Source organism: Dasypus novemcinctus, chromosome 7 (genome assembly GCF_030445035.2).
Source record: "Dasypus novemcinctus isolate mDasNov1 chromosome 7, mDasNov1.1.hap2, whole genome shotgun sequence".
Taxonomy (NCBI): Eukaryota; Metazoa; Chordata; class Mammalia; order Cingulata; family Dasypodidae; genus Dasypus; species Dasypus novemcinctus.
In genome coordinates this window covers 73,523,766-73,543,707 of record NC_080679.1, presented here as the reverse complement: position 1 = coordinate 73,543,707, position 19,942 = coordinate 73,523,766, and the positions used below count along the sequence as shown (strand labels likewise).

The following is a 19,942-nucleotide window of genomic DNA, read 5'->3' as shown; positions in this document are numbered from 1 at the left end:
ACTAACTTGATACAAGTTGAAGGAACAGATATCTCAGAATCTAAATTCTGTGATGACACATTAAAATATCAAAATATCCAGGTTTCAACAAAAGGTTATAAAATATACAAAGAAACAGGAGGAAGGGATGGCCCAGGCAAAGAAAAGATTAAAGTATCAGAAACCATCAATAAGGAGGATCAGACCTAGGACATAGCAGACAGAGGTTTTTAAAAAATAATCCTAAATATGCTCAAAGAGCTAAAGGAAAACAGGGACAAAGAATTAAAGGAAATCAGGAAAATGACAGATGAACACAAAAAGAATATCGATAAATGATGGGAATTATGAAAAGTAACCAAACTGTTACTTTAACAGTTACCACAATTAAAGAAACAAAAAATTCCCTAGAGGGGTTCAACAGCAGATTGGAGCTGGTCAAACAAAGAATCAGGGAAGTTGAAGACACAACCATTGAAATCACTCAGTCTGAGGAGCAAAAAGAAGGCAGAATGAAGAAAAGTGAACAGGGCTTGAGGAACATCACTGGGAGTCCCACAAGGAAAAGAGAGAGAGAATGGGGCAGAGAGAATATTCAAAGAAATAATGGCTGAAAACTTTTCAAATTTAACAAAAGACACAAATATACACATCCAAGATGCTCACTGAACTCCAAACAGGATAAACCCAAATAGACCCATTTCCCAGCATATTATTATCAAACTGTCAAATGCCAAAGATAAAGAGAAAATTGTAAACACTATAAGGGAGAAGCGACATGTCACATACAAGGGAACCTCAATGAGATGAAGTGACAATTTCTCATTTGAAATCATGGAACCAAGAAGGCAGTGGGAAAACATATTTAAAGTGCTGAAAGCAAAATATCGCAAACCAAGAATTCTATATCCAGCAAAAAGTGTCTTTCAAAAAATGAGTGATTAAGATGTTACCAGACAAACAAAAGCTGAGTGAGTTTCTCACCACTAGACTGGCCCTATGGGAGATGCTAAAGAGGGTTCTGCAGGTTGAAAGGAAAGGACAAAAGACCAGATGTCAAAGCCACACGAATAAAATAAAGATCTCCATGAGAATAATAATGTGGGCAAATATAAACGCATGTACTACTGTATTTTTTGTTTGTAACCCCACTTTTTAGTTCCTACAGGATCTAAAAGGCAAATGCATAAAATGTAATGAGAAATCAGTGGTTTTGGAATCATAACAAAGTACGTAATTTGGACAAGAGTGACATAAAGGTGGAGAGGAGGAAAGGTACAGGTACATAGTTTGTACATACTATTGAAGTTAAGTTGGTATCAAAGCAAATGAAATTGTTATTAAGATGTTAAATTTAGGCTCCCTTGTAACTACAAAGAAAATGATGAAGAATATCAAGCTCACAGAAGTTAGAGTACAGGGGGCCTGGAGGAAGGAGAGCTAATGCATAATGAGAATAGGGGTTTTGTCTGGGGAGAAGGAAAAGTTTTGGTAATGGAAGGTGATGAGAGTACCACAGTACTGTGAATGTGATTAATCCCACTGCATTGTATGGTTGGGAGTGGATGAGATAGGAAAAGTTTATGTTGTATATATGTTCCCACAATTAAAACAAAGAAAAAAAGAGCAACTAAAGACACTATGAGGGGAGCCAATGTTGCTCAGTGGTTGAGCACCGCCTTCCCACATATGAGGTCCCAGGTTCAATCCCTGGTCCCCAGTAAAAAAAAAAAAGACTCAATGACAATTTAATGCAATACATGATCTTGAATGGGATCTAGCAAGGCAGGAAAAAAAGTTTAAAAAAAGGCATTATTGGGACATATGAAAAAATTGGAACATAGACTGTAACCTTTTTATCAATGTTGAATTGCTTGAACTTGATTAGCGTACTTAAGGTGGTTACACAAGTGAATATCTTTGTTCTTAGGAAATGTACATGGCTGTATTAACTGTTCAAGGAACATGATGTATACAACCTACAAGTTTTCGTAAAATGGATAGACAGAATGATACGAACAAATGTGACAAAATGTTCAAAGTGGTAGATCTGGGTATGTGGGATGGGGGTAGGAATATGGTGGATTTCTTTTGATGGAGTTTGTATTATTTTTGTAACTTTACTGTAAGTTTGAAGGTATTTCGAAATAAAAAGTTAATAAAAAATTTTAAAAAAGCAAATATTCCCAATGAACAAGGCAGCTGATGGTCTTTATGATCTAGCCTTAGAGGTCACACAGGGCCACTTCTGCCATACTATATCGGTCAAAGCAGCCCAACCCCCTCTAATCAGAAAGAAGGGGAAGAGACATGGACCCACTTCTCACTGGGGGAAGTGTCAAAGTATCTGAGGTCATATTTTAAAACACCCTCAGTGAATCCTCAGTTTCCTGTTGCCTGTAGCACCAACATCTTGAATTTGAAACTTTTGATAAGCATGTATGCACACATGGCTGCAGTTAGATTTTTAGATAAGTTTATGAATATAATGCCTATATAGTAGTAAAATATTAATTTGGAATAATGACAAAGAAAACAATTGTGTTAAATCTGTGGACACCTTTGGGCCTGTAATTTTATTAAATTATTCAGCTGGGTAAAAAATGAGTTTTTCCTAACCCCATTAGATATATAGCAATCAGATGCCCCAAATTAAATTAAAACATTTAATAAACTTTATTTCAAATGAAAACAAAAACAAAAAACACCAAATAAACAAACAAGAAACATTTAAGAACCTGGGAAACACAGAAGAAATTATTTAACTTTATAGAACTATTAAGCTTGAGGTAGCAATTTAAGAACAGAGCTGGCAGATAAAGGAGTAAAAGTGTGTTGGAGTACGACAATGGGAATACTCAGGGCTGAGAGCATGACCCTTGCCTTAAGGTATTTAAATTCAATTAAAAAACAAACAAACAACTAAACTATCACACTCCAAATTTGGCCCTTGGACCACAGCTTATAATCTTGGATTTAGATTAGCTGTTGGGTATTGCCTAGGTTTATGGCTTTTTGCTCTGGTTTTACGGGCCTCCATAGAAATGGAAAATAAACACTCAATATGTAATTCTGTACCCAATAATGAACATTTACTGAGCATTTACTATGCTGGATTCCAAGCTAAGCAGTTGACATTTATTATCTTATTTAATGCTCAATAGCCCTTTGGGGTAGGTATTTTTATTGGTTCTATTTTATTTATTTATTTATTTTTAAAGATTTTATTTTATTTATTTCTCCCCCCACCTTGCTGCTTACTTGCTGTCTGCTCTCTATGTGCATTCTCTGTGTGTTCTTCTGTGTCTGCTTGTCTCCTTTTGTTGTGTCATCTTGCTGTGCCAGCTCTCAGCAGGCGTGAGCCATCAGCTCTCCATGGGCACGGGCCAGCTTCCCTTCACAAGGAGGCCCTGGGAAGTGAACCCAGGACCTCCCATATGGTAGATGGGAGCCCAATAGGTTGAGCCACATCTGCTTCCCTGGCTCTATTTTATAAATAAGGAAACAGAGCCCCAGAGAGGTTAATTAACCTGACAAAGGTCACATTAAGTGACAGGGGAAACAGATGTGGCTCAACCAATTGGGCTCCCATCTACCATATAGAGGTCCAGGGTTCAATGCCCAGGGTCTTCTGGTGAGGGCAAGCTGGCCCATGCAGTGAACTGGCCCACACAGAGTGCCAGCCCATGCTGGAATGCCGCCCTGTGCAGGAATTCCCCCCCCTGCCGTGTGGGAATGCCACCCAGCGTGGGAAAGCTGCCCCACGCAGGAGTGCTGGCTGATGCTGACAGCTGGTACAGCAAGATGACGCAACAAGAGACACAGAGGAGAGATGATAAGAAGACGTAGCAGAACAGGGAGTTGAGGTGGCACAAGAGAGTAATACCTCTCTCCCACTCCAGAAGGTCCCAGGATCAGTTCCCGGAGCTGCTTAATGAGAATACAAGCAGGCACAGAACACACAGTGAATGGACACAGAGAGCAGAGAACGGCGTGGGGAGGGAATAGGGGAAGGGGTTGGGGGGAGAAATAAAATAAATCTTAAAAAAAAAAAAGAACTGACAGAGAATGGGTTCACAGGAAGATGCTTGACCACAACATCTATGATCTTATCCACTGCATGTTAAAATACAGTGTAATAATTCTTTGGTGGTAACCCATTAACAACCCTAATTTTGGGATAGAAACGGAAGTTTACCTGAGGTAGTACATATGCAGGGGCACTGCCTCTAACCAGGGAATCCTGGATGTCTAAGACTGTGTAAGAAAGAGTTCACTTTACTCCTGACCCCTGACAAAGTTTCTCTGGACACCTGAAGAAAAATGTCGAATCCTGACCTTCAGGAGAATGGGCAGTACCTCCACCTCAATCACCTGATAGAAAACCATCCCCAAGCAAGGACTTACTCACATATTCATCAGAGAAAGCACAGGATACCAGACCATGGGAAGTCAGGATTTTTGCATTCACCAACTCTCTTGGCAGACCACCACATGATTGCTCCTTTAAAAATCCATTTTTAAAAATCCCCTTTAAAAATTCTTCTCTATTTCCTTGAGGAGAAAATTCAAATAGAGTTCTCATACATCAAACATATGACAGAGGTAGTTTTTAATCATCTAAATTATTTATCCTTCACTGTTTAATGCTTTATACCATTCCTCCATGCATAATTTATTATACCATTTATGTTTATTAAAAATTGATAATGGGGACATGCTCCCTCTCCATCCTCTCAGGCTACAGATATTTCTCTGTCAGATCACTTGGGAATAGACAAAGCATTCTACTCAATTTTTTTAAAAATTTGTTTTAACTGTTTGTATGTCTTTTTCTTTTCTAGGGTTCCTTTTCTTCAACAAAAGCAATAGAATTTATCTTAGTGTGTTAATTGCTTGTTTCCTTTTCTTTGTACAACAAGAACAACTTATCTGATGGTTCCATTTCTACCCACTGAGGCATTCAGAAAAAATGCTTATTTTATTAAAAAAATTTTTAGGATGGAGATGCAGAAAGGAGACACAAAAGAACAAAGATTCTAGTGTCTTCCATGACAGAGGCTATAGCCTATGGAGTCTCTCTCGGCCTTTTCTATTCTGTTCCTTTTTTTCCTTCTCAAATTACTCATTTTTTTCCTAACTTTTTTCTATCTTTTCCCTTTCTTTTAACTGGCTTTTTCCCTTTTTTCCCCTTTTCCAGTTTCTCTCCCAAATTCCTCACCTTTACACCTCTCCACCTTGTGATACGAATTGCTCTCTGCAATTTACAACTCCAAATCCTATAACTCTTTATCCGCAGTGTCTTCAACCCACTGCCCTCAAAGTAAAAGGCTTAAGAAGGTGACATCCCCTGACACTCCTGTCTCAGACCTGGTCATTCCACTCTTCTGCTGGGGAGGGCAGGACAGAAGCAGAAAGGGGAAAAGCATGTGAGAGCGGTATGGAAACCATGAGCAGAAGTTAAGAAGCACCTAAGAATCTCACAGCATATTAGTGTGAAAAGAGTTTGCAGAGGACTAAACTCTAAGGAATCAAGCGTGGTCTATCCAAGCTGGCTCTCTTCAGTACGTCCACCCCACCCCCAAAGGGCCCCACCCTGCCCTGGCCTCATTCTAGGGTGAATGTGACCACCACTGGCTGCCCATGCTAGAAACCTGAGGGCCACCACTGCCTCTTTTCCCACACTCTCACCCATAACCAGTCAATCAATCACCAAGTTTTATGACTTCTACTTCCTAGTATCTCTGGAATCCATGCCCTGAGCTCTACGCACTTGGCCATCTACTACCATCTCTTGCCTAGGTTTCTACAACAGCCTCCTGGGGGTTTCCAGGGCCAGTCCCCTACATTCTCAGGCTGCTGCAAACAGTATGATCTCTCTGAAGGCAGATCTGCTTAAAAGCCTTTCCCCACCATGACTGGGACCAAGCCCAATCTTCTTAACATGGCTTACCAGGCCCTTAACATGTGATGAGGCCCCTGCATACTCTTAGGCCTTTTATTTGGCAACCCCTAGGGGTAAGCCCCTCTTTCCCCTCCATGAGAGGGCCATGTTTTCTCTTGTCTCTTGGCCTGGAAGCATGCTGTTCCTCTTGCCACTAACCTGCTTCACCCATTTATACAGGGATGACTCTTCTCCTCCTTGAACATCCAGGCCTGGGTTTCCTACCCATCCCAAAGTGCTCCCTGGGCACTGAGCTCTCCTCCCATCCCAAAGCTTATCAGGCTGCTGTGGTAATGTCCTGATGACTGAGCAGTGCTCCACCGGCTATAAACGCCAAGAAGAGAGGGGCCATGCTTAGCTTGTTCACCACTCTATGCCAGTGCCTGGCACACTCACATGTACTCAGTAAAGATCAGCTGATTGGGTAGTTCCTCTCACACTGGAATTTGAACTGCACCTGTGACTTGTCTTAACCAAAAGGATGCTGAAGATGTAACACCCTGCTAGTTCGGGCCTGAGGCTTAAAGAGATCTGGCAGCTTCTGCTTTTGTGACTGTAGCCACCATGTTAGAAGTCCAACAACCCTGCTGAAAGGACCACGTGTGGGGGGGGGGACTTGGAGAAGAGGAGGCCCAGAGACCACAAGGAGAAAGGAGAAATTGAGTCATCCCCGCTTCAGCCATCCTGCTTCAGCTGACCCGTCACCTAACCACAGGCAAGACCTGCAGAAGCACTGCCTAGCTGAGCCCACTCCAGAGTGCAGAATTGTGAGCAAATAAAATGATTGTTGGTTTAAGCTACTATATCTGGGGTGTTTCGTTATGCAGCAAAATGTAATTGTAATTAAATATACAAATAAAAGGAAATTAGGAATTATTGCACAGAATAAATTTCATGCAAAGACAAGTCAGTGTTTCTAACAGGCGGATCCAAAAAAATAGCAACAAAACCAAAAGGAAATAGAGGAACTCATACCAACAGCTTCCATTCATAATAGATCACATTTTTTCCTCTGCCATTTCTTTCATTTTAAGACATTTTCCAATGAAAAGATTTTCCTACTTTTATATTTAAAAGAGATTCCAGGGCTGACATTAAAGTTAAGGAGTCCAACCAAAGTTGGGATGTGACCATTAACACATGAATGGAAAATAGCCTGTGGCCAGCCCATCCCTCCTGTTTCACTTACTCACCAGCAGCTGGATCCAAGCTGCCGATGAGAGCGCCAGGGCTGCTGTGCTCCAGGGAGACTGGAGCACTGCTTGGGCAGGGGTCCTGATTTAGCTGGACTGGACACAAATGTTCAGTTCAGTGTGAAAAATCTGTCTTCACTGAAAGAATAGAATGGCAAATTTTTACACATGCTGCCTAATGACTTCTTGTCAGTGAATTAGTAGAAATAAAATAAACAGCTGCCCATGCCTTTAACCCAGGCATCCAATCAATTACACACACACACACACATTATATTGAATGCTCTGCGGAGACAGCTGACACACACCATTACATAATCTAAAATATGCCTAGATTATTTGAAAAATCCCAAATATTATATATTTACATTAACATGTACATCTGCAGAGTGAGAAGACAGACTGCTAAATTTTTACTGGCATGGTGGAACTTTGCTTTGCTACTTCTAATAATTGCTTTTCTTTAGAAAGAAAAAGGACCGTCATAAAGAACTATGGCCTAAACAAAGTATGTTTTTTGTATATTAAAAAAAATTTTTTTAAGTCAAGAATGTTTTCTAAGAGTTTATACTGACCTAATGCTTTGAATTTTCTGAATACTCTCTCATAGGTAAAATTATCAATGTATTTTTTGGAATATATCATGTCTCATTTCAAATTAGTTTCAATGAATAAATTTTATTTGATGGAGATTTAAACCAAGTGAAGTAGATTTAGTAATGAATCAAATAATTGCCTGTTTATAAAGAGAAGAATCAGTTCCTAGTGTTTGCAAAGGTTTAGACACGAGTCAAGAGAAACAGAACCTTAAGCATAAACATCAATGTGCTGTCATTTGGTGAAACTGAGCATGAACCCCTTTAAACACTGCTGCAAGATAGCAAAAGTCTAGACCTGAGACAAGGTGCTCTTTGAATAGATGCAACTTTGGCTGCTCCCCAGTGACCCATCAAGCTCAGGGAATGGAAAACGTTTTCTCTAACTTTTCTTCTTCTGCAGAGTAACGTCTGGTAGAGGCGTGAGATTATATTGGCAGAGAACAGGATACACAGTGAAAATTAGCCAAGCATTCAACTTTTACCTGGTAGGGAAGAGAAGGCTGGCCCAGGAACACCAGTAGATAATCTTGACCAACCCAATCATTTCAGACACAAGGAAATGAAGGGGGGCCCTGGAGTGTGCGTAGGCTAGGGATGTCGACTAATTCTCCTTACGTGCCAATCATTAGGCGGGGGCTTTTCACGTTATTGTACTGAAGATATTTCTAAGTGTTTACTGAGTGGGTGGATAATCGAGGAAGACAGGCAAGTGGTCTCTAGAAGGACACGTGATTCCTTTTGTGGTACAGGTAGGAATGAGATTCAGCTGGGCAAGGTGGGGCATCCCGGTGGCAAGAGTCATAACTGAGCCACAGGGATCTCGGGAAGAGAAAAGAGAAGGAGGAAAATGATGCTCCTGGCAAAGACCATGTTCATGCAACTGACACAAGCTCCTGATGGTATGACGAATTACTTAGAATCACTGTGGAATTTATTAAATGTGACAAGTTAACGTAGGATGACACGGTAGAGAATTCCATAAGCATCTTATTTCCTTGAAACGGACAAAGCGTGACAGCATCTTGGAAAAGTGTAGGGTATTTCAAACCATGTTTATGGGCCTCATGGGTTTTATGGAGCCCCTCACAGAGCACCACCAGAAAGCAGGCACACCCCACTTCATCCAGAAAAGCTTTGCATCTGTTTGAAAAAATTAGTTCTTAATAACAAAACAAACCTGAAAACTACTGGAATAGTAGAAAAACTATTGGATAAGTATCCTGCAGACATGAATCCTAGACCAGCTAGCTGTTGTCCTTACACAAGTCATTTCACCTTCTTGGGCCTCAATCCCAGCATACGGAAAATAGAGATTACCTCACACAGTCATTTTGAGGATCTAATGAGCTAAATTATGTAAAAAACATTGAAATTATTTCACATAGACAGGTTTTAGGAGACATAAAACTTTAAAAAAAAAAAAGAAATTTCTCAATAAGTTAACAGGTACTTTCAATGGAGGTTCAGTTCTTTGTTTCCTGATTATCAGCAGAATTTATGGGTGTTTCCTTTGAAAAGCATTATTTAACCAAGATACTTAATGCTCAGGACAATTTCACTGATCTTCCAAACAGCAGGCTAGATGAGAAGGTCTTGCTGGCACTCTAAAAATCTACCTCTACAGTTTGGCAAACATTAATAATTCTGGGAAGAGCTGCTAAACTGGCAGAAAATGGATTAAAAACTCCCAAGTTTCATATTAGGGGTTTCAAAGTGAGAATGCTGCTTGCGCAGGAAGACTGACTGAGGAGCAGAGTTTTAGAACTGGAAGGGACTTCCAGGTTATCAACCTTTCATTTACAGATGAGGAAGCCAGGGTGGGAGATGACTCAGCCAAGGTCACACCAGCGAATGTGGGGCTCCATCTTAGGTCCAACACCTTTCCACTGCACTGTGTGGGACCCCAGGCAGGCTCCTAAGATTTCCTATCCCTGGTGGATCTGTATTAGCTCAACTCTCCCATAATCCACATGAATGCAATCTTCAGAAGGCAGCCAAGCAGTGGCTTGAACCACAGCTATGAACCACATCCTAGTGTGCCTGGGTAGACCTGTTCCCCAAGCATGTGGCTGGCATGGTACTTTGGAAATGGAGAGAGATGATAACAGTCTTCAAATACTGACAGGTCTGATTTGTGTCAATAAAATTAGACCATTCTGTGGCTACAAGGATAGAACAGGGACAAACATGTGGAAACCATGTGTGTGTGAAATAGTTCCTCAATGTAAAGAATGGTCTCCGGAGCCAGGCTGCCTGGGTTCAGTTCCTGCTTCTGCCAGTTACTAGCTCTGTGACTGTAAGCAGGCTACCTAACCTTTTCAGTTTCTTCGTGTAAAATGAGGATAATAAAAGAAGAAAATCAGGCACACAGTAAACACTCTAGATACATTTACTACTACTTTATTACTGACCATTAATTGGCAAGTAGTAAATGCCTCCAGAGTGGAGGTTTTCACATCTAGTCTAGAAATGGACTGATGGGTTCATACTGGTAAGGGCATTAGCAATGAATTAAGTGAAGTTGGAGATGCCACCTGTGACGGTTAGGCTACTATGCCCACTCATCAAGGTAATTGTGCCCAGTTGTTTGGTCAAGCAAGCTCTGGGCTAACTGTAATACAAGGGCATTTATGTACTTTAGTCAATCAGTGAGTTTACTGCATAGATGGCTATTACATCTACAATCAACGAGGGAGATTGCCATCAGCAATGAGTGATGTTTTATCCAATCAGTTGAATACCTTAAAAGGGGAAATGAGGGAAACGGACTTTGGCCCAGTGGTTAGGGCGTCTGTCTACCATATGGGAGGTCCGCGGTTCAAGCCCCGGGCCTCCTTGACCCGTGTGGAGCTGGCCATGTGCAGTGCTGATGCGCGCAAGGAGTGCCGTGCCACGCAAGGGTGTCCCCCGCGTGGGGGAGCCCCACGCGCAAGGAGTGCACCTGTGAGGAGAGCCGCCCAGCGTGAAAAGAAAGAGCAGCCTGCCCAGGAATGGCGCCGCCCACACTTCCCGTGCCGCTGACGACAACAGAAGCGGACATAGAAACAAGACGCAGCAAATAGACACAGAGAACAGACAACCAGGGGAGGGGGGAAATTAAATAAATAAATAAATCTTAAAAAAAAAAAAAAAAGGGGGAAATGATTTCAGCATTTGAGGAAAATTTCCCAGCTTGTCTTTGGCCAGCTATTGTCTCCCAAGAACTCATAAAGGACCTTCATCAGGCTTTTATCAGTCCTTGGTTTGCAAACTGCCTGTGGAATCTGGACTTGTGTATCCCCATGGTCACATGAAAGAACTGTATAAAATCTCATACTATTTACAGATATCTCCTACTGATTCTGTTTCCCTAGAGAACCGTGACTAAGATACCATCCTAAATTGGTCTGCTGGGAAAATTATCCCACCTTGTCTGCTCACTGTCAGAGCAGCATGTAGGATTCGGTGTCCCTCAGGAGTCCGGCACTGGGGCTGAGCAACCTGGAAAAGGACCCAGCTCAGGCCTATCAGGGGGTGAGAAGGAAAGTTGGTCCCATAGCATGCACGGCAGTAGTGTGGTCATTAAGAGCTTGGAGGTAGAACTAGATTGGACTGTCTGTGTTGAATCCTGGCTCAAACATGCCATAATTGAGCACTCTGGACAAGTTGCTCAACCTCTCTGTGCCTGAGTCTCCTCCACTCTAAAATGAGGGTAAGAGTGTCAATCTCATTGTGTGGTCAAGAGAACTGAGTGCGATGAAAGTGTGAAGCCCAGCATAGAGCAAGTACTTGGTTAACACTGTAATTGTGGTAGTGGCTCAAAATCACTGAACTTAGGGCTGGAAAGTACCTGACCTGAGGCTTACTGCCTGTCTCACAGCCTAGGAAGGATCTCACTCTCTTCTCACTGTCTCACACTGTAGTACAGCTTAGAGAAGAATGATGTGGCAACTGTCTGAAACCCAAAACATGGCTGATCAGTTGGTGCAGGGTCTAAAGAGGTGATCAAGGGCCCAAATCGGCAGCTGGAAAGTGGGGAGGCAGTGATGGTACTGAAGTCAGAGTGTGGCAAGCAGAGCTGAGAGACAATTGGGTGGAACAAGTGGGTGTGAGGCCATGAGGTCACAGAGATTGAAGCAAGAGTGATTTTATTAAAACATAAATCAAATTGTATCACTCTACTGGTTAAAGCCTTATTACAATTAGAGTAAAGTCTTTACAGGGCACCTGGCTCTTGCCTACATCTTTGACTTCACCCCTTATCCCTCTGCCCACAGCCATGCTCTCCCTTTTCATTTACCTTGTTCCTACCTCAGGTCCTTTGCACTTGACATCCTGTCTAATGCACACATCCCCAGATCGGCAGGTCTGGCTCTTTGTCATCCATATCTCAACTTTCACTTCACTTTCTCAGACAAGCTTTCCTTGATCACTATAGCTGAGTAGTATCCTCATCATCCTTTATCCCATCAACCTGTCAGCTTTTTTTCTTTTAGGACCTCATATGGGAGCTGGTGCTCAACCACTGAGCCACATCAGCTTCCCACGCTGGCTTTTTCAAATGGGCCTTATCACTCTTATCAAAATGATTACCTGTTTATTGTCTATTTCTCCCTAGTAGAATGTAAACTCCGTGGAGACAGTGAGCTTGCCCTAAACAAGTCTTGAGAGTGAGCACCTAGTAAATGTCTGTTGAGTGAAGAGATGGAGCAAAAACAGGCCGGAGGGAAGTGAAGGGGGGTGAGGGTGCCTGGGAGGGCTGAGTCAACCGCACCGGGCAGAGGGTGCAGGGGTCTGGGTCTGTGTGGCCGCCTTAAAGGTCAGAGGCAGGACATGGCGTTGCCACGGGCAGGAAGAAATCCCCGAAGAAAAGGCAAATAAAATGAATTCTTCCTCCCTCCTCTCAGGAGAGCACGGCGCTGCGCCCCAGTGGGCACAGAGCACCTACAGGTCAAGACCCCACACACCAGCCAGCGGCAGGAATATGCTTGAATTCAGTCCCTTTTCTCCTGGGCTGGTCTTTCAGACTGTTAGCACCAGAGGACAGGAAGCAGGTCAGCTGAACTTGGCTTGACGGTGCTGAAGAGAATCTAGCACAGAGGCTACAGAGATGGGGCTTAAAATGAATTTCTGATTATGGTTCTACAGAGCAGCAAGGTTTAGCTGCTTTAAAACAGGCAAGAAACCCATCGGGGGAAATCTGTGTGTAGAATCCCAACCGTACTGACTGCCAAGAAGAGCTAATCTGAGTGTCCTGAACTAAGGCGACCAATATCTCCATGTCCTGTTTGATTTCAAGTCCTGCACGGCAGCAACCTCAGATGAAGCAAACCAGAGTCATAAACATGCTCTCTCTAAAGGGAATAAAGGCTGCTTTCTCCAGAAAGCTCTGGACTAGAGGCTCAGAAACAAAAAAGGAATGCATTCTTTGCTCAGAGTCTTTCGGCATTTCATCAGCTACTGCCTTGATTTTGAGAGCTTTTTCTAGAATGTATTTGGAATGGCTACCCTGTATCTTTATGAGTACTAATGCAACCCCTTTAACAAGTGTTAGTAAAATGCTTAAAGGTTCCTAATTACTCAGATTTCATTTCCAGGAACAATATCCCTGCTTTACAAAATTAATTTTTAAAAATTTTAAAAATAAGGCATAGAGAAGTTAGAGACAAATGGAAAGGGGAACTAAAAAGCATTTCTCTATACACCCTTTTCAGTAAAATTCCCAATAACTAAGGTCAGAAGAGAGGGTGGGAGGAAATAAGGACCTTGAGATTTATTTATGGGGAACTAGGACCAGATGAAGCTCCTGGGCAAGGCTGTGTTCTGAAGTGAGTTGCTCTGCTGACCTGAATTCAGAAGTAAATGCCCCAGTGCCCCCCAGCTGCAAAAGCTACCAGAAAACCACTACCAGAGAAGGAATTTATACAACGTTCTCCCCTTCAACACTCTTGGCTGATGTTTCCCAATTCATTTTTACAAAGAACCTTGAAGGCACCTCATTTTAGTCCTCATTTTAACAGACCAGAGAGGGAGAGAATACAATAAACGTAGAAACAAAACTCAAGAATTCATGCTCCCCTCCCAGGCCCCCGTCTTAAAGTCTCCCAAGGAGAAAGGCATAGAGGCTTTCGGCCTTAAGGGAGAACAGCTAGCTCCACACTCACTCTGTTTTTATCAGGATTTTATCAGTGAAATAACCCCAAACCCAAGGGCAGCCCTAACATAGCATGGAAACAAGTCACGTGAGGGAGATTCCAGATACAAAAGTGCACAGTGGTAGGAAAACACAGGAAAAAGCCTGCAGGTTTTTTCTTTTCCACTTACCACCACCGAGCTCCTCAGTTTCGGTTGAGCTCAGCAGCACAAGTGCCTTGGATAATCAAGAAATTGCTTCCATATGCGGGCACAGGAAAGAATGTACTCACTGGCTGCCTGAGAAGGAACCTCTGGGCAGTCTCTCTTTTCTGCCAGAAAATGTTGCTCAGGCCAAAGAAAGCCACAGCGTTTGAGCTCGAGTTCAGAGAGAGCATCTCCAACTCCTCTAATTTATGGATTAGGAAACTGAGGCCCAAGGTCACACAGTGGGAGATGGCGGTAGAGCCGGGGGCTCCCTGGTTCAGATACTGCCTTTCCTATTTGAATGCTCTTTTGTAGTCAGCTTTGATCTTATTCAAGTGTGTTCTTTATCTTAAGTAGGCATAAATCACGAAGCAGATTATTGGAACACAGAGGGACAAAGGGTCTGCTAGGTGGGCCTACCTCCCTGTCAAGACCTCACATACCCACTTATTCCCGAGAGCCAAAGGGTTCTCAGTGGGTGGATCCCAGGGAATCTACTGTTTGTATTTTTATTTTATTAATTTATTTTTTATTTATTTATTTTGAGGTACCAGGGCTGGGGATTGAACCCAGGACCTCGTGTGTAGGAAGCCGGTGCTCAACCACTGAGCCACATCGGCTCTCTGAGGGAATCTTCTGAAGAGTGTACAGTATTCTCATTTCTCAGTTTCCCCTGAGAAATCTTCTGAGATTGGGCTGTGTGAACTTGGAAAAATGTCTAAAATGTACAGCAATCAATTTGAGGTTGAATTTGTCCACTTCCAGAGGTGTCTCCTTAGTACAGCTCTTTGGGTGCCATGACCTCACATGGAAGGAAAGGATCCTGTGTGGATAATTTTCACAAGTCAGGTAGTCCTTTCCTGCAAATATCCCCAGCCCCCTACACACTATACTTGCTTGACAGACAGACCTGTAGCTAATTTAGTTACCCTGGCAAGCTGGGGTCTGAACCAACAGGCCCCGAGGCTGCAGGTCAGCCCTTGGGACCAGGCAATCAGAACAGAGCTCATTTACAGGAAGCCCAGCTCAGATGGCACGGGCACTGGGACCCATGCCAGGGTGTCCTCGGCCCCTCGACCACTTTGCAGCATCAATGGCCCATCAGTGTTGGGTTGGTCCAAAACGTGAAACAAAGACTCCGTTTGCAATTCAACAGAAAATGGTCTGCAAGCACACTCTACTCTACAGAAGCCTGCCACAGAAATTTGGGGGGATTTCAAGCCTTGTTAAATAAAATAAAATGGCTGACTGAATTGGGAATTGCCAGGAGGGACCCCTTCTGAGAGAGGATTTTCCATAAGACAGAAACAATTGACGTGCAGGGGCTTTCTGAGAAAATGGAACAAGGGAATACCTCTAACAGAACCGCAGATACGCAGCACCTCGTGATAAACCAGTTTCAGTCCAAGGGTCAGCTTATGCAGTTAGACATACCATACTAAGCAATGTATGTCTGCTCCCACTTCGTAAGAAAGGATCCCCCCACCACGTGAAATGGAAACTTAACGCCGCCAGCCAGTCAGGACATTTCCTCACTTGCTTCCGCATTCACCCTATATAAGCGTCTTCCTCCCACTCCCTTAGCCGAGTTCCTGTCCACATGTGGTTGGGATGCTACCTGATCCATAAATCGTAAACTGCTCAAATAAACTCCCATAATTTATATCTTATCTAATATTCTAACAGCCTGAATAGTCTTCATCTCGCACAGCTGACCCAAATGGCAAAGCTCAACCCAGTTTCTTCTGAACTGTGGTGGAAAGTTAGAATTTGCTCTCCTGTGTTCTCCAGGTGGCCACGGTCTGGGCTGCTCCAATCGCTATGACTTCTCATCTCCCGGAGAAAAGCAAGGGGAATTGTTCCAAGGCCCACTTTTAGGCTGACCAGCAGAGGTGTACACAACTCAAACCAGACAAGCCTCAGCTGTCTCAGCCTTATGATGCAGAGGACGTGAAACACAGATGGGGTTTGGTAATTCTGTTACATAAGCTAAACATCTCTGGGTCTTTACCTATCTGTCCTGTCCCATGCGCCACTACCAGTGTTTTTTTGTTTGTTTTTTTAAAGATTAACTTAAAAAAAAAATTTATCCCTCCCTACCCCCGATGGTTCTCTTGTCTGTCTGCTTGCCTTCCTCAGGATGCACCGGGAACCGAACCTGGGATCTCCCACATGGGAGGCAAATGCCTAACAACATGAGCCACATCTGTTCCCTGTAGGCTACGGCATCTGCTGGCTTGTGGCATCTGCTCGTTTAGGCAACTAGATCGTTGCAGTGAGCGCAGCGTCTGCTCATCTTCTTTAAAAGGCACCAGGACCCAAACCTGGGACCTCCCATGTGGTAGGCAGGTGCCCAACTGGTTGAGCCACATCTGCTTCCCCCCACAAGTGTTTTAAAGTGCCCTTCAAATAGTGGTTTTTTTCTATTTTTTTTTTGGTATTTTTATATTTTTTAAAAATTCTTTTATTTTGTTTTTTTTTTTAATTTCAAATAGTGTTTCATAAACAATACTACCAAAGATAACTAGGATTACTGCTAGCCTAGGTGCAATTGTTCATCAGGCAGCATGGTGTTTCAATAAACATTCATAGAGCACTTATCCTGTATGAGACGTAGAACTAGGGATGGGAAACATGAATGTATAGGGAATGAATCCCTGCAACAGAAACTCAGAATGAAGGGCCTCGGGTCTCCTGTAGCATTGCTCATGCTTCCAGTACATTATAAACCATCCTGGATGGTAAAGACGTCACGCTCATTAGACTATGAGCACTCTCGGACTGTGACCAGGGTCTGTGTTTCTTTGTGTCAGGACAAGGCATCAAATATTTTCTGGATGAGCAGAATTAAAACTCAGCCTCCTATCACCTCCAATGACCTTCGCCTCCTCGCCCTCCATGGCCCTCCACCACCGCCGCCGCCTCACCAACATGTAGTGACTGGCAAGAGTGAGGAAAACGTGCTCGAGGACCGTGAAGCTGTGTCACTGGATCTCCCTGTGCAGAAATCTGTCAGTCACAAGGAGGCTGGTTTCCCCACAACTGCTCCATTTCTGTTTAAATCAGTATTTTTCAAACTGTAGATAGCTGTCCCTTCTGAGGCCATCAAATCAATTAGTGGTTTGCCATCAGCTTTTCTTTTTAAATAAAATAGAACAGAATGTCTATTGCATTTGCTAAGAATAATTCTTATGTAATTTTATAAAGCTTTAGTTTCTGTTTTCTAAGTGTGTGTGTATGCATACTGGGTCCCAATCAAAAATGTGTTCTTTTTGCCATGGTCAAAACAGGTTTTAAAACCCTAGTTGAGACAATGCTTCTTAATATGGTTTATTTTCTGCAAGGAAGGTGCTGCTCAGAGAGAGATTTCTTTCCCAATATTACCCTGGTGCCATCCCTCCTTCATGTGTGTCATTCACCTGTAGGAACGAACCTTTACTTTGAGCAGACTCCTATTTTATTTTGTTTAAACTCTAAGTCACTTGTAGCCACTTATTTTTATCCTCTTATATTTAAATTTTCCCGCCTAAAAATATTTCTATTCTGGGAAGAGTTGTCAGAACCCACCCCACTCAGGGGTCCCAGCCCCTGAATCTACAGTGTGAGGTTCTGAGCCTGGGGCCTCTAAATTAGGACTGCATTTACTTGCAGTTTTTCTGCTCTTTTGATGTACCTCCTGGGGGAGAAAAGGAGGAACCCGGCAGTCATCTTATGCAACAGGGTCACTTACAGCACACCCTGCCCTCCAGTTCCTCAAAGCAAGCCATTACTGGTTTCATGAGAATTCATTAGTTTACGTCGTTGGAGCTGGGACAGTCTGCCCAGGAGAAGCGGGGGCCCTTTTGTACCCAGATGGTGCCCGACCCGCGGCAGGCCCCTCCATACTCGGGCCACTCACAGGGGTTGCTGATGGTACTTTCCATGCCCTCTAGGTTCAAGAGGGGAGAGGGCAGCAATGAGGCAGCAGCCCAAGCCTGCAGGTGCACAGGGGCCTGGGGTCACAGGAAGCTGATGCTGGCACAGCAACTCACAGACAGGACGCGTCACCCAAACTGTCATTGTAGTCGACGACAAGGCAGTGAGAGCACAGGCATGGGTCTCAGGACCTTCCTATGTTTGAATGCCAGTTCTGCCTCTGGTTTCTTTCTAAATTCTAGAAGGGGTGTGGGTCACATTAGAAAAACAAAAGAGACCCTGCTGCCCTCTGACCCAAGAGCAGTGACCCATGGATTTGAGGTTGAAAAGGCCCCCTGGGCCAATGAACAGCGCATTCCTGAGCTGGTTTTGTTTTACCTTCAGCGCTCCCTGAGCTTTTATGTTTTGTCCTTCTCTGGGCTTGAAAAGATGACCAAATAAACTGCCAGCAGAGAAATCACCACAAGGCTGACAGTGCTGCGGGGCCTGAAGGGAGGGACATACCCGGAAAACTCATCCTTCCTGTGGGTGTGAGCCCATTGTAAGGAAGACCTTTCATGAGGCTACTCAGTTAAGGTGAGACCCACCTCATTCAGGAGGAATCTTAATCCTTTACTCGAGTCCTTTATAAACAGCATGAATACGGGCGAGAGCCATGGAAGCAAGAACCTGAAATCAACGAAATGCACAAGAGAACAGCAAGGCCAGGAGACCCGCCCTGTGCCCTGCGGTGTGGCCGAGGTGCCAAGGATTGCCAGCAGCTGGTCTTCAGGAAGAAAGCATAGCCCTGATGACATTTTCATGCCCCCAAACGGCAAACCAATAAATTCCCATAGCTTAGATCAACCCATTTCTTGATATTTGTTGCAGCAGAACAGAATGAATAAGGCATTTTCTACCCTAGGGCAGTTTAGAGAACGTGTGAGGCAAGGTACGGTGCTTGCTTTTGAGGACTGGGCAAGGTCTCCGTAGGAGTTGTGGAGAATTCCCTCATGTTTCTTCTCTCTTTCTGTAGGTGGGATCAGGCAAGGCCAGGGTTGAAATCAGGCCCCGGTCAAAGGTACCTAACAGCTGGGCGAGTTCTGAGATGGAAGAGCCCCGAGGCAGGGGCCACAGCTCCTGGCCATTGGGCCCTCACCCTGGTCCTCCTCCGTCTCAGTCTTTACTGGTCTTTATCAGAGCTCACCTGCTCTCCACCCTTTGCCTGTGGGGATCCCCAGGTGATTGTCATGCAGGTACAAAGGTTACCTGTAGTTCCCCTGGTCAGCAGAAATGTGAAGCCCCTGCAGTTCTGACCCCAGAACCTGCGGTCTTGAACTGGTTGCTGGATGGTGCAGAGCACCCTTGCCGTGAGGCCCAGGCAGGCTGCCTGAGCCATTTCCAGGAAGGGCTTGGAGCTCCCGTCCCAGCATCGAGCCAACGGCCCGCGCTTCGCCCAACCGCTGACCTCCGGGGCTCGGCCTGGGCCAGGCTGCCTGACAAGGACTCCCGGCAGCAGGGTTACATTTTTCTTTCTGGAAAAGAAGTGACCATTTCTCTTGTCTTTCCTCCTCCCTGAACTCTGCTATAAACCCAGCCTGTTCGATCCTCTCTCTCCAAAGCAACTCACTGGAGCCAGAGGATACTAGGGACACATTATCTCTTTCCTACCCTAGACTGTCTAGAAGGCAGAGGCTGGGCTTGACAAACTCCACGGGGAGCAGCTCATTGAACACTCTCGCTTTATCCTCACTCAGGTTTACTGTGTTTTGCACCTACCTACAGGAGGTTTTCTAACTGTACAATTAACATCCATAAGGCAATGGTGACCTTGTTCCTGCTTGGTAAAGAAACAAACAATTCCATGTTTCCCTGTAATTTAATAAGAAAATCACTTAAAGAATAGATTTCTTATGCAGTCTCAGATAGTGGAGAGAGAAACAGGCCGGAACTCAGCAGCCCTGTTCTAGTCTCAACTCTGCCACCAACTGTACTATTAGCACCAATCTGGAGAA

General features: G+C 43.9%; 1 protein-coding gene across 4 annotated transcripts in view; it reads right to left on the bottom strand.

Annotated features, from left to right (window-relative positions):
- The window catches only part of WIPF1 (WAS/WASL interacting protein family member 1), a 129,036-nt gene that overhangs the window by 98,466 nt on the left and 10,628 nt on the right, over positions 1-19,942 (bottom strand). The window contains exon 1 of one of the 4 annotated variants that reach the window (XM_058300625.2): positions 14,019-14,137. The exons of the other annotated variants lie outside the window; for them this stretch is intronic. The gene's annotated coding sequence lies outside the window, so the exon portion shown is untranslated. Of the gene's footprint in view, positions 1-14,018; positions 14,138-19,942 lie in introns of those variants that run through there. 4 annotated transcript variants of the gene reach the window in all.